We start from the raw sequence: 17,754 nt of genomic DNA, 5'->3' as shown, positions 1-17,754 counted from the left end.
ACTATGCGGGTTTTCCTTTGAAAACGCGGGCGAAGCCGCGGGCGGAAATCTAGTACTATTATAAAGGCGAAAGTTTGTAAGGATGTATGGATGTATGGATGTTTGTTACTCTTTCACGTAAAAACTACTGAACCGATTACAATGAAATTTAGCATACATATAGAGGGTAACTTGGATTAACACATAGGATAGTTTTTATCCCGGAAATCCCACGGGAACGGGAACTATGCGGGTTTTCCTTTGCAAACGCGGGCGAAGCCGCGGGCGGAAATCTAGTTATATATACTCGTAATAGAAATGTTGATAATAATTGATTTTGCCAAATACATTGGGTATAGATACAAATTCCAGAGTCGAAGGTATAAATAACCTTCGAGGAGGACTTTAGAGAACTCTTATCTTGGCTTTAAATAATAGAAGTGATGAAAGTGATGCTTCAGTTGATTGGAAAGTGCATACCTATGACTAAAGATCTGTTTATAGGATAAATCTGTTTTTGGAAGAACATTGAAACATTAGATTTATTAAATCAATCCATCTCATATTGTAAATTCAAATAAAAGGTCCTTCATGTTGAATATTCATCAATAAATCGCAGGTCGCAGCTAGTAATAAAGTACGTATATATTTATACATCGCTCGTTGTTATTACCAGGCCGCTGTCAGCTGTCCGTCAATCAATCAATCAATCAGGCGACCCGACCGAATTTATTGATTGATTCCCGCGTGTTATGATAAAACACGTGACAAAGCATTATGGCTCCCATTCTTTGTGTAATAGCGGCTATTTTTGAAAGAGATGCTGGATATGATGACGTCAGACCAGAAATTGCAATGCACGTAGCAACGAAGGTTCATCAGTATTGGTAATCAGTTTAAAGTATAAAGATCAGAAGTGGGAGCAAAACTTTTAAAGTAGGTCACATGGGTAGTTTTTTTTTCTGCTATCCCACAATCCCATTCAGATAGTAATCCCATCAGTCCTCTGATGGGATTTTAGTTACTAGATTGTCGCGTGCTTCTGTCACCTGCTGTGTATTTGTTGCTTGTCATATCTCTTCTTGTAGAAGAATAGTTTTGTAATGGTTAATAATTTCCAAATTCAGTAACTCGATGACATTTTTGTAGTTTGTTTTAATTTCTAGGTAATTTAATTAAGTAGAAAGACCAATAGGTAATTTATCTCGAAAATGGGAGTCTCAGTTGCCAAATAGTGTTATAATTTTGTAAATGTACGACATATTACTTTTGTACTGTCAAAAATATTTAAATATGTTTAGCAATTAACTTGTATGGGAGAAGTTATTCTTAGTTTCAAGGTTTAAATGTCAACAAATATTTGTAATGTTTTTCTATTTCTTATGGCTTTGTTTTGATTAGCAATTTTGCAAATAATCAACACAAGTAAACTTTACGACCAAAGTATCCATCTAAAATCTAAATCATCTAAAAATCAAGGTTTATACCCGTCAAATTGTAATTACCACATCTCAACGCAATAGCAACCTTATCCCCTTGCAATAAGATGCAAATCAGCTCACGTGTTACGCATGCAATAAAATATGCAGTGTAATTATATCGAATGAAGCGGGCTGTCCGTCTGTGTGTCAATCAAACTGTGATGTAGATCGATTGGATACAATCTTTGTTTACGCTAACGTTTTATTACAGAAAATATAAATTTAAATTAATTCTTGATGCCTAGCTGGCTTGCACGCGGTTGTGGAGTGCTTTTAATTTTAATTTTTTAGTGAATTTTAAAGTGCGTGACGAATATTTTAAGAAATAATGTAATCATTGAATGATTGATTTTAATTAGATGTTGAATGGTATGATCACAATTGTATGACATAAAATAGTTTTAGAGAAAACATAGTTTTAGAAGGCAATAATTGATATGTTAATTATATATCGTAGATATGACAGATATTGTGTTGTATTTAAGTATTTAATAAACAATATGACCACACATTTGTCTGTATTTTTTAAAATAAACCTAAAAGCAGATTGGAATATGACGTAGATATTATTGTAGGTGAAGTCGTATTGCGATCTGTTTATAGATTGACATTTATTAAAAATCGGTTCAATAATTTTAAATATTTATTCTATACCAAAATGGGAAGGTTCATAATTTTATTTAAATTATCACGTGATCGTCTATTCGTATGAAACATCTTTGCAAAATAAAATGGCTGAAATATATCGCACTGGGATATTATAGTTTTGAATAGACATTTAATGCGCTAACATTCGTTCATATATATTATTGCCGGAAATTACCTTATATGGCTATGGAGCCGTTGGATACCATTTGAACGTCACGACACGACGCCGATCCGACATCTCGTTGACGTACGATACGACATGCGAATTTGAATATTTGCATTATAAGTTGTAATATGTTGTCGTGGTCACATGATTATGTTAATCGAAACATTATTAATTAAAATATGTTTTATAGTAACTTCTATTAATAGGTAGTAAATAAATAAAATAGTAAAATACAACATGTTTATGACGGTATTTTTCGTAAAATCAACTTATTATAAATTATTTCATAAATGTCACAACAACGTTGTCAAGATGTAATCGATAAAAATGTTTTAATTAAGCAGTAGTAAGGAAAGCTCGGTAAACAAGCTGGTACAATTAAAGTGTCCGATACATTTATAATAATTGTCTTTCAAACAATATAATGTGTTTATTGTATACGACATATCGTAACATGTAAATGGGAGTCGTCCATTTTGTTTTATTGCATATCGTTATGGGAAATAATTGCATCGTTGACCTATGTTATGTAAATGGAACCCGCGACCCTCGAGTGTGAATAGCGATAGATATATCTTAGCTTACTTGTCAACCATTGGGGTATGGGACATAAATTTTTTATATGAAAGTAGCTCAATTTATCTTAATACTAGCGACCCGCCCCGGCTTCGCACGGGTGCAATGCTGATACTAATACACTACAGAAAAACTGTGAACGTTGTATATAAAAACATAGCGGCCCGCTCCGGCTTCGCACGGGTATAAAATATATAGCCGGGCGGCCGGCCGGTACCGCCGCAAACGCTACGTCCCGCAATTTTTAAATCTGTAATATCTTCGAAAAAATTCACTTACATCATACGGTGTAAAGGGCCATATAGATCTATATTAAATGAACAATGTATTCAAGGTATTTAATTGGTTAAGGATTAATGCTGTATTGGTTAAAATCGCTTCGAAAATTAGCCATTATTTGTCGTAAAAAGTAAATGACAAAAAAAAGTTATTGTGGGTTATCCATAAGAGATAGACATATACCATCACGGACTTTACTGTAGACCTTTTCAATGTGTATAATACTTAGTACATTATTTTGATAAAACTCGTAGGGTTCAGCCTGCGTTTGCAATGTAAGCGGAAAAAATCTAATTTTTTACGACATCACATTAGAAACCTCAAAAATAACAGTACTTCTCCACTATTTGATGGATGTTATTATACATATAAACCTTCCTCTTGAATCACTCTATCTATTAAAAAAAACCGCATCAAAATCCGTTGCGTAGTTTCAAAGATTTAAGCGTACAAAGGGACATAGGGACATAGGGATATAGGGACATAGGGACAGAGAAAGCGACTTTGTTTTATACTATGTAGTGATTATTATAAAATTAATCCCTATTTCCCTTGGTCACGGTGTCACGCATGAACGGGTGGAGCGATTTCGATAATTCTTTTTTTATAATCTTCTTTGAAGTACGAGGATGGTTCTTATGAAGAGAAAACGTAAACATGTACCACGGGTGAAGCGGGAGCGGACCGCTAGTTATAATATAATTTTGATTATTTGCAATTGATTTTAATTTTCTTGCCATGTAAAAGCTACATTGCCAAGTTAAAACAAAGTCAAACTTAAAATAAAATTGCAAAAAAAATCTATCAAAAATTATTCCATATAATGCACAAATGAACTAAACCATGAAAAACATTTCATAGCAGCGAGTTAAAGCCGTCAATCAGGCATTTCCGGGCATCAAACCCGCGCCGTCAAAACATCAGTGCGTTGAGTGCAGCTGACATTGAAATTACCAATTTTCAATAGAAATTTTGAAGCCCCTACTAGGGAGCTAAATCAAAGTTTTAGTAATTAGAGAAATTTACGAAAAATGATATTTAAGTATGAAGAGATATTTTTCTCTAATGATTGCATATCTATAAAGTGCAATAGCAATTAGCACTATAGAGTTTGCAATGCTAAGGCTATTGGCAAAATAAATAATTACTTTAATTACGAAATAACAGGTAGGTACACTAAATAAAAGTAAAACATTAAAAAAGGAAAACATAATGAGGTCATGTGTACGTATCTATATACGTATATCAAAATTAGTTCTCAGAAGAAGAAAAACATAAGAGATTATTTTACAAAAATCTGTTTACACTTTTACGTCCAGTATGTTATCAAATTCTTGAAAACGAAAAACAAATCGATTAGTATTCGTAGCAACTTAACACCATGGTATACCGTAAATAGGGTTATCACTATTGAGAACTTAAAAAATAAAAATTTCATCCATATCTCTAGGGTTGACTTTATTATATTAACCAACATACACTGGGTAATAAGTTAAATTACGAAAGTCAATGAACTATTTTTACTAAAACGATAAGTTATTATTGCGTACCTACTCATAAATTAACACATCAAAATATTTTGTATCAAGGTAATGCAAGTTCTTTTGAATGATATTTTATGCATCTCTGTCTTTTAACCGCGACTTCAGTTTTCTGGTTAAACTCGTGCTTATATGAAATGAGAAAAGTAATTCATTTTCATCGAATAATTTTTGATATACCTACATAGTACATACCCAGAATGACCGCCTCCTTGGTACAGTGGTTGACGCGTGAGCGTAGAACCGGGGGGCCTGGTTTCGATTCCCAGTGGAGATGAAGAAAAAAAATGTCTCAGTCTGGCAGGACACAAAAGGCTGATCACCTTCTTGTCTCTAAAGAAATTCGATCAGTGAAACAGATGTATAATGCATCTGCCCCTTACCCCACTAGGGGACATGGGACTTCACACACACATACCCAGAATCGTACTTTTGACTTAAATTCATAACTTCTAACCATCCTCTGTAAAACAATTACGTCACTAAATTCGAAATATTCCAGATTATACAATAAAACAAACAACTCGTCAGTGGCAGCCCTACGGCCCACAATGCTGCCAATCACCGATACAGCACATTTGTTTGCGATGGCTAATTACCTGCTCAAATATACGCTTATTTGTATTCTTTATTTGGACTTGCTTGCTCAAACAGTTTGTCAAGACGTACTTGCGAAACGGTTAGGTTTTGAGAAAATGTGCTTGGTTATGTTTTAGTACCGTGTTTAGACTAGAAGATAATTCTTACATAATCTTTAAATACTTTTTAGTTAAATGTAAGAATTACAAATGCTAGTCTATCAATTCTATTATTTTTAGTATTAAAAATAAATAATGATGTAGCCTATGGTTCCTTAGCTGCTTCTGTAATCTGTTGTAGTATATTGATGTATTTCAGCCAAGTTTGTAAATCGATGATTTACATTTTGAATCTTCTACTTTATTGACTAAGTCTTGAACTTTTAGGTTCTCAATTTGACTGCATTGTGCTTTTTTACATCAGAATAGGGGTAACCGATTTTGATGATTCTTTCTTTATTTGGAAACTGGTGCCTTCTGTGCCTTAGAAGTCGGTTTTTTTTAATAATTATACAATATTTCCAAGCTGAGCAATAGATGTCATTCCATCAAGTAATCAATATGACAATTGCACGAATAAGAACGCCAAGAACATTCGAGATCAATCCCATTAACATATCGCAATAATTTACAACAATCGCGATACAATCTCGTTTTATGTACGAATGAAATATAGTTGATAATGTGGCATTCGATACATGACGTAATCATCTAGACTCAGTTTGAAGCTAGCTTTGGAAGTAAATCTGGTATGATTTGTCACTTTCTAGAAGAATTAATGTAAGTTTGATGGGTTATAAAAATACAGGGTAACATGAGTCAAGCATTTGTTGTTGGGACGCCGAGTTTTCACGTGTTTTCTGCGATTCAAAGTAAATTGATACTGACCGAAAGTACTTATATAATATTAAAAATATTACATTAATTTATGAACTCTAAATGTAGATATTCCTACAATGAACCCATACGCTAATTGTTTTGTTTACATTTTACCAAAGTGACACGAAAAGGAGTCCATAATCACTTACACATTGACATTGCATAGAAATTATTAGCTGACATACCCGCAGATATTTTCCTTGAAGACTTCTAAAGACCAAAACGCAAGATAAATCGTCATCTACCGTTTAAGGAAGTGTCGCAAATCATTACACGGCAAAGTAATCGAGCACTCTCTGCTATCTATCGGCTATCCACAGGTTAAGTATTGCCATAAATCCTAAGCTACTAATACGCAATCAGCGTTTTGTCGGAGCTGCTGTTACTCTTGATATAAATATTGTTACTAAATATACAAAGGAATACTCGCATGGCTTCTTTTTTATATTTACAAAAATTTTGAGTATCCTGTATAAAACAAACGTTGACCTAAAAGCACAGCCTGTATACGTTTTTAAAAATGCTCAACACAATTACCCAGTCCGCAAGACACATCTTTATTACCTCCTCGATACAAACTAACGTAATGTAACGTTTTATATTACTAGTTTTATTAATTGCTATGACGACGCCAGGATGTAATTAACAGGTTCTCATTCTAATTATGCACTTTCGCAATTATTGCATTTAATCCCTTCGGTGCGGTGGTTGAGCGATGGCTTTGTGTCTGGCTTTCCGGTTCGATTTGTATACAGGATGTTTAAAAAATGGAAACCTATTTATGGATGTGCAGGGGTCAATATTTGCATGTTGAATGTTCAGTGGAGTGTGGTAGATATTAATAATATTTTTAATATAGGAAATAAATTATTTAAATTATTAACAATGCATGAAGTGTTCGAAACGTTAGTCTTTTTAACTTACAATCTTATGAATTGCATGTAATAAAACTCGATTAAAATATTCAATTCAAAGAAAACAACAATGTTAATTGAAATCAATATTAACCAAAGAATAGTAAAATGAAAAACTACCTTTACTACAGATTAAGAGTCATTACGAGAATTCCTGTTACAGCCACTTTATTACAAATTACAATAAAACAGTTCAATGAATCCAATGTTATTTAAAACTAATAAAAAGTATTGTACGGTTTCCAGAATGATTCAAACGAAATTCTTTATAGCTTTTTAATAGTACGGACACTGACGGAGCCAATAAGTTGAGATTTGATCGTCACCAATGACATCGCATGAATTTTACACTTTACGACTCTTCATTAATTTTTATCGCCCTCATTATCGGATCGTCCCCGTATCGCACGGTCGCTAAGTTGACGAAACATTTTTATACATCTAACTTTATGACGTGGAACTCGAGTAAAATACTTTGTCAGATAAAATGCGTTCTGCGTAAATGTCAATAAATAATATCGCGTTTTGATTCGTTTATCCTTTGGCAATAAAACTCCATTGGTTTTTATAACGCATTAACGATCTTGCTTCGATGTTATTTTTCGCTTGGACTGTATAAACGTTTCGCTTTTATTATTCCTTTGAAATTAATTTGCGCTATTATTGTGTGACAGTGGACGTTTTATTGAAACTTTTTATACTTTTTGCGTTGGACCTTGCTAAGATCTGTTCGTTTTATTGAATGATTCTTCGTTGTTGCTTCAATCTGGTAGTGGATTATACAAGAAAGATTTATTGAAAGTTATAAGTGTCCCGCGGTTTTGTACCTAGCACATGTTATTAACTGATAATTTCAATTTAGATGAAAAATGTTTACCTTATGAATCTGTAACCCCATATATTAAACATTTTATTTCAAATATAGATAAATAACTTAAGTATCCACTCTCGAGTATTTAAAAATGTTTCAATTGAAGAAAAATGTATAGTCGTGTTGCGATCGTGTCGTTACTTCTAAATCTTATATATAAAATTCTCGTGTTACAATGTTAGTCTGCATACTCCTCCGAAACGGGTGGACCGATTCTCATGAAATTTTCTGTGCATATCGGGTAAGTCTGAGAATCGGCCAACATCTATTTTTCATATGTACCACGGGCGAAGCCGGGGCGGACCGCTAGTATACATATATTCTAGTACAGTCCACACGTAGCTATGTAAATAAAAAATTGTAATTTTATACTTTCGATGATGAGTTGTGGCGGTCATTAATATGGAGATTTTAATTTAATATTTTATTAATAACTGGTTATTTAACAAATAGGAAATAGCGTGCTAACTGGTAGCGGGTTCAGTTTCCGCCGAGTTAACAGTTCGTAATATTTTAATGTGGTTTCGATGGTTTCCCTTCGCTATGTTTATTTAAAATTTAAATGTCGTAAGTAATAAAAGGTGTTATTTGTTTATTTGCCTTTTAATTGGAAGTTTGAATAATTATACCTATATATTACTTGTGATAATAGTATTATATCAGTACCTATTATTATATGGATTGGTAAATACCGTGGTAATTTTCAATACAATGTCTGTTTTTCGTTTGTATTGATGAAATCAGATAACAAATAGTGTTTGTTATGGCAACGTTACAACTTTCTATTAAATTCTTAATGTGTAAGTATGCAAAACCGCACCCACATATTTACATATTACAAAACAATAATCATTTCATATCTTTAGTGTAAAATGAACAAACTAGGCACATTCCTACCCTACACGGTTTTCGGAATTCTTCACTACATAGTATAGAATAAAGTCGCTTTCTCTGACACTATGTCCAGCAACAGATTTTGATGCGGTTTTTTTAATAGATAGCGTGATTCAAGTGTAAGGCTTTAGTATGTAATTTATTACTTATTAGGTTTAAGACAAAGCGGGCGAAGCCGCGGGTGGGATACTATATCATAGGTATTGATAATAATAATCTTTCTATATTTTGATAAACAAAGTCAATCATATATCTTCAGATATGAGTGTCGGCAGCTCAAAATTCAAAAGAGTCCATTGAAGCGTACAAAGGGCGCACCTGAAAGCCAGCCCTTCGCAAAAATCACCGAAATCATCCGATCCATCTGTTATCGCCATCAATAGATACGAAATGGATCAAAATGGATCAAACTCAAGTAAGCAGAGAGGTTACAGGCGCGAGCGGAAGCGGGAGATTCTTTCGTTGTGCTGAGTTTTTAAATTGTATTCGTAACATTTTAATTTATAAGTATTTCTATGGTAACACACTTTAGATAATATACTAAGAATAGATGGTGTTGTTTTTACATTTTTAATTTATTTATGGAGGACAGAATTATGTTATGAAACTTTCAGTGCCTAACATTAATCAGTAAATCGTCCGTATGAACAAAATCCTTTCTAACTGCTAAACTTTTTCATATTATCTAGATAGAGATTCATTTTTCTAAGAGATTTTAGACTTATTAACTATCAAGCTACTTGTCTTTTTAAACTCGCTTCCGCTTCCGCTCCTCCCATGACCACTGTCACTCTGAGCTAATGCTTCATCTATTTTCCAGATTTCAAACAACATCATTTGTTACACCATTCAATGGTTTTCGAAGCTTGTGTTAATAAAATTGCACTTCATTCCTTTTTGTCGATCACCGTCACTTAGCCGTGACGGGGGTGTCCATTGGTTTGGACTTTGTGGGATAAAGTTATGGGGATGAAACATCGCTACACTAATACATCCCTACAACAATATGGATAAATATGATGTAATTCATCAATTTTTGCTGTATATTCAATTGCAGATTTTAGTGTATTTAATTTGTATTTTTGTTAAATTTATGTATGAAATAATATGCGACTGAACCTAATTTCAGGTGTTTAAAAAGACTGTATGTGTATGTAAATAAACGTCGGAAGAAAAACTGTTTAAATATTTGAAATATTTTATTGGCTTTATTAATAAGGTACGTACCAATAATAAAACGATACATTTTAAAGGAAAGCGTTTCATAGATATTATTTTAAAGAAGTCGAGTTGCAAATAACTAACTAACATAACCTTTTGGCACAATTAATAAATAATTGTCGTAGTAGTAAAAATAATTGTCGTAGTAGTAAAAATAATTGTCGTGTCGTACTTTCAATTATGTAGTTACTAGTTACATTGAAAAGTTATTTAAATAAATAAATAAATAAATATATATTGTAGGACATTATTACACAAATCGACCTAGTCCCACAGTAAGCTCAATTAAGGCTTGTGTTGTGGGTACTAGGCGACGATAAATATAATATTTAATAAATACATATATAGATAATAACACCCAGACCCAAGAACAAATAATTGAGTTCATCACACAAATATTTGCCCTGACCGGGGATCGAACCCGGCTCAGTAGGCAGTTACTTTACCACTGCGCCAACCGCGTCGTCATTTATAAATAAACATTTATATATGTATTTATAAATGGTTATATTAGGCGTTCTAATGTCCACCAAATACCCAAAGCATAGCTCCCCTAGCGCTCAACAGGGTCGGCGCGAATCCGCAAGTCATCTTGACGAGCGTCGGGTTCCATAGTAAATACTTTATTTTTACAAACTATGAACGAATAAAGCAACTTATTGTGAGATAACGCTTTTGGATAGGAATTGGAAAGGAAGTATTTCGAGACACTTGTGAAGTAAAAGTTTAAACTATTAACCTAAACGTTTTGGTACTGAAAGTGAATACAAATTACAGTAAATCGTGTCTTCATCTTATACCCGTATAACGTGTTACATATTATCTTTGTATATTTGTTAATGTGTGAAATATTTTTATTTTAAACTGATACATTTTTCAGATACATTTTTATATGCGTATACAGAAATCTGTCTAGATTAAATATGTATACGCCATAAATTTCTTTTTAAAATACCACCTACTAACCAAACGATTTCTGATGTGTTATATTAGTATTACATCAATAAGCAATATCCCATAGAACCCCACACCCCGATGGTATCGTGGTGCGGCCGGTCACGACGTCCATCATTCGATTCCTTTGACTCGTCAGCGCCTGTCCGATACAACTGACAAACAGTGATGGTTTGTTCCGCTTGGTGTCTTTTTTTTTGGTTAATTTCTTTAATTAATGGTTGGATAATTATTAATTACCTACTGGAACGATGATTGACGAATCTTTTTTTATTGTTATCAGAATGTGTTACAGTTATTAATTTCATGAAAATTAGTTTAAAATTGCATGAAACTCTATCTAAATAATATACATAATTATTAGTCCTTTTACAGTTTTAATGTACCTATCTATGTATTTATATTTACTCTTAGTATGAAGTTAAGTTTTATTATTATATTCCATAAAGTAAACAAAACTATGTTTTAAACACATTTTTCTATTTATTCAGGTGTAACGTAATTTAGTCACAAATGTTTTCACGTTGTACATAATGTTAGATTTTTTAAATTAAAATCCATGTACATATCTCGAAGTTATCAATAGCGCCAAAACTAATAGCTTATTTAAAAAAATAAATGAAATTTTGTATTTTTCCTAAGCATCAGGCAATTTATCTATTGAATTGGCAACGTGAAATTGATGGTTTTAACTGGACAATACACGATGAAAGCAGTACTAAACCTGGTATAATAGTGTAAAGAGTACTCTTTCTCCGCTTGTATTGATGAAAAGCTGTAACCTTATTACTGAAGATATCAAAAAACTGCATTGACCGATAAAGCACCGGACAATCCCAATTTCACGGTGCGGCCGGCGGGGCCCAAGCGGAGCGCGCCAACCAATGACAAGCCGACAAAGCGATACAGAGATCATTTCTAATTGTGGGTTTTGATACGAAAACTCATTGTTGTATATCTCATAATCAACAACAAATCCGTCTTTTGTACGCGCCGATTTCACGATTTCTAATTAAATAGAAAGGATAGTATTACCTGAACTCCAGGCTATTGTTCCACAATTGTTTTAGATAATCTCGAGTGGTCGTGATTTGATAAGCATTTAATTCGTTTACTTGGACGATTTCATTTGTTGACCTTCCGATTGAGTGGGGTCAATGAACCTGTGATGCTCATCAAAATGCGATACCTCAGCATTGTTTGTTTGCAGTTTTGCAGTACTGTTGAAATATGTTGTAAAGAGAATTGGCGACAATTGTGAAGCATTTCATGATATGTACGTAGAAAACTTGGCTAATGTATTTTGTAAAATTAAATTGTAAAACTGACATGATTAAAAGAGCAACGAGTTTCTTGCCGGTTCTTCTCCGTAGATACAGCTTTCCGAATCGGTGGTAAATGTTAAAAATATGTAATGACGTCTCAAAAGTGCTTCTAGAAGAAGTCTAATTGAATAAATAAATGTTTGAGTTTGAGTTTCGTCATGTAATCGTTAATTAAATTGTTTACGTATAGATGAAATGGTCAAAGCTAAATTCACTAAAATTGAAAAGGAGAGGTATAAACTATTTAAAATAAAATGTCTGTGCATTATAAGTAGGTATACTTATTTATGTTAAAAATTATTGTAGGTTTCCTAGAAACAATAGACCTTTCAAACTAGAACTAGAATTAAAAATTAATAATTTTTATGTATTATTGATTAAGTATTGGATCTATGTATTTATAAAATATGTCAATTAATAAATTGTCACAATTTAATCAGATCCAATAATTTAAAGCACGATTTGAACGCGTCAATGACATCAAAATACCCGTTTTATCTCCTTGGCAATTTTGAAGGACGTAACACTTTTCGGTTCCTTGATATTAATTTTAATAATTACCTAGATATGCTTGATACGTGTAATTTATTTGTTTATATTAGAAGCTGATCCATTTCAGCAGATGTGGCTTCTGTAGTAAGAAGCTGTCCACTACAACTATACAATTTTACATTTTATAAATCAACAAATGCTTGCCGTATTTTTAATAATCTCTATAATATGATAGACGTGAAGATATTTACAAGTTACTGCTAAAAGGAAAAAAATGCTGTATCGATTTTGCTGAAATTTTGCAGTTTAATTATGGCTTGGCACATGCGCTAGTTTAGCAGATTGTCTTACCAATAAACTGCAATACTATTCTATCAAATTTAAGGAACACATTACAAAACAAGATCTGGCTATTTAATGAATAAACAATAATAATAATTAGTACGACACATTCCGTGCGCGCGCGCACCGCGGGCGGCGGAGATCTTCATAACTTGTAGGGTGCATATTTTCGCCACTTTTTGGGACTCTTTTGTTTATGTATTTTGATATCAATATTTTAAATATAGAACGAAGACTATAATGCAATTAAGATGCGTTTTTTATTAATTATTCAATTCGACGTTTTTTAAATTTTATTGTCGGTCGAGTAAACGGATACTGACTTAGTGCGTGCAATATTTACTTTATTACATAAAGTTTGTTTTTGTTTTGTTTCACTAGAAATAGTATGTACTTATTACGGAAACATTTAGGCTTTAAGAAAGCAAATGTTTGGTGGAATCTACTTATGTTATAATGTGTTGTTTTTACTAACCATCCGGTTATAATACCTTTTGAAATAATTTAAGTCTAAAACGAGGCCACTTATTTTTCTTCCCTCACCATATTATGACGCATATAAACCGCCAAAAGCTCAGTCCCACAGTCCCCCCTCTCCAAAACTCATAGTCACCCCCCATTACATCACAGACCCTATTTACAGTGAAATGATTTATCCGCGCGGACGACACGACGATATTTACGATTTAAATAACTGCACATTTTATGAGCACACTTGAGAAATTGCAGCGTTATATTCGCTTTTATTGGCGCGTTTAATCAATCAAGATGTATTCATAAAAATACCAATTGAAGTTTGGGTAATGTTTCGTTTGTTAGATTTATTTGGCACAAAAGAACAAAAGTCAACTATATTTTTATTAAAGTTTAACTTTACTTATCATCAAGTTGTAGATTTTGATTTAATTACTAAATATGGATGACATTATTGTACAATTATTATCACATATTAATTAATTATTATGCAACTTATCGTCATTTTAGCGAGATTCTGCAGTGACCACCTACTTAGTAAAACCAGAGAATATATAAAACAGAGCAAAGAACCTTCCTGTAATTCCTCGGTTCAATTACTAGAAAACATCAGTGTCCGCATTCGAGATAGATTTAGGTTACCTACATTCCTGTAATGAAAACCAGACCACAAGAGACCTACCTGTGGCCACACTCAAACTCAAACTCAAAAAATTAATTAAAGCCCTTGCTGTTTAATTAGTGGCATGCCAACGATGAGTTATCGTGGACTGGTTGAAGCTGTAAATTTTAGTAAACACATTCATCTTTTGTCTTGCGTATAAATTATTTTTGTTTTGATCAAGGGAATACACTTAGAATATAAATTATGCTCAATAGTGTTATTTATGGCTTGGCTCTACGCTTGTAATTTTTATGTAATGGTTCTTGGTTGACAAATCGGGAGTTCTAATGATGATGGTGTTAATATTCTTAGCATGCTATGTTGTTTGTGAGCAGTGCATCGGTGAAGGTCACCTAGTTTAGTTTTTAGTTTTTTTATATTATGTAGGTTACTGATAAGTGATAGCTAGGCTTGAATGATAAGATGAAGGAAATAAGGTAAATCTACGTTTTACAATAATAGGTTAATACCTACATAGTACTAATATTTATAAATGTGTGTGTGTATGTATTGATGCTGTAATATATAATTTTATCATCGATTTAGATAAGACGATGACATGACAACGAAGGTTACTGGAAAGGCTGCTTCACGATAATGTGAAGCGTATGCGAACAAAGCCGCGGGTGGAACTAGTAACAATATAAACCGAATAGTAATTAGTTCATTATTCAATGATTCGCATATCCACACAAAAACATGTCTGCTCACGATAGCATCTCTTGTAAACTTTACAATATTATGACATAAATAAAACACGGCGGTTAACAAGTAAAAATAAAAATGGCCGCTGTCAATGTGACAGGTTTACTCGCGAATTGCGTGATTGTCTCCAATAAGCCGGTGGCGATGTGTGCTGGTTAGTCAACGCGGTTCTGCTTGCGATTTTGAAATCATTTAGGTACTATATAATTAAAGTTGTCTATCATCGCTATAAACATACATCTTAATTTTCAACCCATATCTCACTTACATTTTTTTATGAAAAAAGTAACTAAGTAACTTCTATTAAGTTGCAAACGATGTGTCTTTTTTATTTTTACTTTAATAATTAAAGATTTTGAAATAAGGAAAATGTGAGCTTAATATCATTAGAATTCAAATTACAAAAAGGGCAAATGTAGTTACTGAATAACAGGGAATAGCGCCGAATCTCGAAAGGAATTGTTCATTTCGTCGATTTTAAAATCACATGATTCTATTCGAAATTAAGCTTTTTCTATTGAACGTGAAGCACATGCGCAAAATTCTAGTGTTTTTAAATTTGATATAGTGATAGTTCGACTGTAAACGTACTTTAATTCAATTTTATGACTTTAAAACCCCAACAACAAAGGTTTCTTACATATTACATTAATCAAAATAACAGGCTTCTATCTGCACGATATCTTGTTTGATGATGTACCAGGAAAAGACCCTTAAAACGTCAGATTTAACCCAATTTTTGTCGCCCATTAAACCCTGTTTACAACCGCCGTAAAACTTTAAGCACCGACCAATCAAGAAAGATCCGCGATTACTGGAAGTTAACTGTAAACGACGGTTTTATTTCAACTGGTTATTTGGAATCGATTGTAAATCGATGTGGCGCCGGTTGTACGCGAATTAATCGATTATTCACTCGTATATCTTAATACGGAATGATACAACTTTTACTTTTGACGCATTATAATGACCTTACTCTTACTAGCTGTTAACTTGATGGTTTTTTAACAAGATTAGTGGTTGCGATTAGATAATTTTTTATGCATTTTTAACTTGCAAGTAATTATCGGTAATATTCAATTAAGATATATATGAATAATCAACTTCGTGTTTGTTTCAGGTCATTGCGACGTCGATATGGAATAAAATATTGAAGCAATGTAAGTTATCCTATCCGCTATCGGGATGATTTTAGACATTAGGTTTATGTATTATTATAATATGCTACACATGACATGGTTCATTTAAAAAAAAATATCCACATATTGGTAGATTTCTGTCAGATATACCAAAATCCTAATAGGCTTAAGAGGTTAATGTTTAGTGTCAGCGACGTCTTCTTCAATTATTTCCTGTGGTGTTGAACATAGACCCTCTCGATTATAATTCTCTCACGCCAATTATTGTACTGAAGCGTAGGTAAATCAGCGAATTAGTAATGTGCAGTTATTTTATCATGTTTAGCTTCAACGTCTTAACAGATTACTTAATCGTCCCGAAAATAGCCTTCAGCTGCGTGACTTGGACATCCATCATAACCATGATTTGTTTGCAATTTCTCAAACATCACATTAATAAGCCGAGTCCATCCGAGATTCTATCGGGACGCAGCATTCCGGCCTACTTGTACCGTTCGCCTTTGAGTTACCGCCGAATAAAACTGCCATTACAACTAAACAATTTCAAAATCAAAACGCACCGTCCGCGCCGGACGGGCGGAAATATCCTGTATTCGATCAGGGATAAGAATCAGTTTGGGCCGCGGCGATTGTGACGGGTAAATTGTATGATGTCGTCGGTGTATGATGGGTTTGATTTATGCGACAACGGTTTCATATTCTCGGTACGATCGTAAAAGCGTTCGGATCGCGGCGTGTCGGCCGTTTGCGCACGTTTGATGCTAAATTGTGTATGATTTATCGTTTAATGTGGCTCGTTACGTCGGAGATGGCACACATGAAAGTTTGAGGCGATCGCTCGAGCCATTAATTGTTATTGCGTCTTAGTCAATATGTTTAATTGCTTTTCCGTTAAGCCAAACAATTCGTCAAGTGCTTGATGTGTTTAGTGTTAGCTATTGTGGAATGAAGCATGGTTGAGTTCAAATGATGTTATGTTCGTGTGAAAGACGGTTGCAAAACCCTATTGAAAAAGCGCGTAGCGGTTATCTGCGTCTCGTTCCACGATAAAGCAAGCCTGAGGAACTTTATATACCTACCTACCTCGATATCACCACTCACCAGCATCGATTATAAGTTCAAGAATATTCTACAAGATATTATTGTGTATCTACAATGTATTTATTCAGTAGGCTCACGATTAAAACAAATAAATTCTCAAAACTAACCATTCAACTATTTTGACGTTTGACATCACAAAACACGCTTTTAATTAACGAAACACATTGCTTATATTGAAAATAAATATGAGAACATGATGTAAAAAGAGACCTGTAAATCTATCAAGATGTGCAAAAAGTCTTATTTAGATCGCATGCCTCTATTATCCTGCTAAATAGCCGGGGACAGAAACGTATTGTCAGACTATCAGACTATAAAAAGATAGACTGCTCCTATCATGTCTTGAGTAATGTCCTCCAGAAATAGCTAATGTGAAACACATGTAGACTTGCTGACCAGCTTGATGCATTTGGAATTGACTGGTAGATGTCTCGTGATGTGGTCAGCTTTGTGTTAAGCAAGTAACTTGGGATTTGGACTATTACTGTACTCACAGAACTGTTATGGAGAGACTAAAGTTTATGATGATTG

General features: G+C 33.4%; 1 protein-coding gene across 2 annotated transcripts in view; it reads left to right on the top strand.

The window, feature by feature from the left end:
* The window catches only part of tio (zinc finger domain-containing protein tiptop), a 263,098-nt gene that overhangs the window by 54,765 nt on the left and 190,579 nt on the right, over nucleotides 1-17,754 (top strand). For both annotated transcript variants that reach the window (XM_090105103.1, XM_090105102.1), the window contains exon 2: nucleotides 16,104-16,143. The gene's annotated coding sequence lies outside the window, so the exon portion shown is untranslated. The remainder of the gene's footprint in view (nucleotides 1-16,103; nucleotides 16,144-17,754) is intronic.

This window comes from Colias eurytheme, chromosome 9 (genome assembly GCF_061535395.1).
Source record: "Colias eurytheme isolate Ceu_HAF_F1 chromosome 9, ilColEury1 Martin Lab GWU primary, whole genome shotgun sequence".
Taxonomy (NCBI): domain Eukaryota; kingdom Metazoa; phylum Arthropoda; class Insecta; order Lepidoptera; family Pieridae; genus Colias; species Colias eurytheme.
The sequence above is the reverse complement of the archived record's forward strand: the minus strand, read 5'-3'. Positions and strand labels throughout refer to the sequence as shown.